This window comes from Portunus trituberculatus, chromosome 24 (genome assembly GCF_017591435.1).
Source record: "Portunus trituberculatus isolate SZX2019 chromosome 24, ASM1759143v1, whole genome shotgun sequence".
In the NCBI taxonomy this organism is placed as follows: domain Eukaryota; kingdom Metazoa; phylum Arthropoda; class Malacostraca; order Decapoda; family Portunidae; genus Portunus; species Portunus trituberculatus.
This window is the reverse complement of record NC_059278.1, coordinates 16,859,489-16,861,988: the sequence shown is the minus strand read 5'-3', so window position 1 is coordinate 16,861,988 and position 2,500 is coordinate 16,859,489.

Sequence of the window (2,500 nt, the reverse complement as noted above, 5' to 3'; positions counted from 1 at the left end):
CAACACATAAGAAAAACAACATAACAAGAAATACAAAACATAACTAGAACAACAACACATTAGGAAAAAAACAACAAAATAACACAAGAACATCAAAAGAGAGAAAAATAAGAAAAAAAACAAAAAACAATGCAAGTAATAATGAAATACGTGTTTTTTTTTTTAGAAAGCTATTAAAAGTTGAAAGGTAAGTGAACCCTTTTTTGTACCTGTGTAACTCCCTCATTAGACTCATTAGTGGCGCCAGGTGTGAGAAAAGCTTACCTGCGCAAAATGAGGAAAGAAATGATACAACAGAGAGAAATAATAAAAAAGAGAGAAATAAACGATAATTGGCAGGCAGTCTAGACAGTGGTCAGGAAATTAAAGAAAGAGAAAAAACGCTAAAAATCATGAAGGAATGTTGGTAATTGATTAAAATAGACGAAAAAGAAGGAAAGGGAAAAAAGAAGAACTGGAGCGAACGGTACGTGGGAAGGAGGTCACGAAGAGAGGAAGAGGAGGAGAATAAGAAAAGAGGGAGAATGAGAGAAAAAGGAATAATAGATGAAGTAAAGGGAAGGAAAGAAGTGCAAGAATTAAATAGCAAATGTGAAGAGAGGAAGGACAGAAGAAGAAGAAGGGATAAAAGAGAGGATAAAAAGATATGAGAGGAAAAAGAGAAAAAGTAAATATTAGAAGAGAAAACGAAAAGAAGAGACATAACGAAGAAAGGAAAACGAAAGAGAAGAAGTGTAAGAAATAAACAAGTAACTAACAAGAATAAGAGAAAAGAGGAGGAGAAGGCAAAGATGAAGGAAGAGAAAAAGAGAAAGGAGAGAAAAGAGGAAAGAATAAAAGAGGAAGAAAACAATAAAACAAGTGAAAAGAAAGATAAAGAAAGGTAGGACACAACGAGAGAGAGAGAGAGAGAGAGAGAGAGAGAGAGAGAGAGAGAGAGAGAGAGAGCGAGAGTCACCACGGAGCTCACAGCTAATGACCACGACAAACACCACCACCACCACCACCATCTCTCCCTCTCCCTCTCTCTCTCTCCCTCTCACTCACCCTCGTCACTAGGCCTTCATTCCTCGGGGCTCCCTTCCTCCCTTCCATGGTTGTAGAGAGAGGAGAGGGAGAGGGAGAGGGAAAGGGAGAGAGGGAAAGGGAGAGGGAGAGGGAGAGGGAGAGGGAGAGAGGAGGGAGACAGGAAGAAAGGGAGGGAGGGCAGGGCATAGAGAGGAGATAGAGAGAGAGAGAGAGAGAGAGAGAGAGAGAGAGAGAGAAAGAGAGAGAGAGAGAGAGAGAATAACAAACTTACTCGTCAACGTTACTCGCTAAAGAAAAAAAAAAGAAAGAAAAAAAAACAAATGTAGAGATAGAAAGAAAGAAAGAAAGAAAGAAAGAAAAAAAGTCTATCAATTATCCACAAGCATCTGAACACACACACACACACACACACACACACACACACACATGAATCAGCCCACTTCATTTCAAGGGAGGTGGATGCAATTTGATAGTGTGATAAGCAGCGACAGAAGGACAAAAAAAACACAGTAAATACATTGACATAGCATGGAGTATATTGCAAGATAAGAGAGAGAGAGAGAGAGAGAGAGAGAGAGAGAGAGAGAGAGAGAGAATGTGTGAAAGGAACTTGAGAGGTGTAGCTATATTTCTCTCTCTCTCTCTCTCTCTCTCTCTCTCTCTCTCTCTCTCTCTCAGACAAAGCAAACAATCTGATTATTTCTTATTTACAGACGCATGCCAAACTCCTCCTCCTCCTCCTCCTCCTCCTCCTCCTCCTCCTCCTCCTCCTCCTCCTCCTCCTCCTCTCCCTCGTCCTCCTCCATTCCTTTATTTATCAGTGATTTTGTGTCTTTTCTCTCTCTTCTATTTTTCTTTTATTCGTCGTAAGTTTCATATGCTCATTTTTTTTTTCTATTATTTCTTATTTATCTTTATTACATGTTCATCTTTCCAGTGTCTTCTTCTCCCCTTCTTCTTCTTCTTCTTCTTCTTTCTTCTTTTTCTTTATCTTCTACTTATTCATCATCATCATATTCCTCTTCTTCTTTTCTTTTTTTTTATTATTATTATTATTATCATTCTTATTCATCATCATTATCATCATCTTCTTCTTCTTCTTCTTCTTCTTCTTCTTCTTTCTCCTTTCTTTCTTCTTTTTTATCTCCTTTTTTCTTCATCTTCTAATCATCATCATCATCATCCTCATCCTCATCATCATCATCTCATCTTCTTCTTCTTCTTCTTCTTCTTCTTCTTCCTCTCTTCATTATTCTGTATGCTATGATGAAGACACTAAATAAATACCGTGTACTTTCCTCTCATTCTTTTTTTTTTCTCTCTTTTTTCTCTCTTCGTTTCCTTTTCTCCATCTTTCTTCCTCATTCTCTCCCACGTCTTGTTTATCTTCACTTATCCTTCACACACTTTCCTGCCTCTTATTTACCTCACGTCTTCTTCTTTATCTCTATTTGCTCTGTGCCTTTCATCA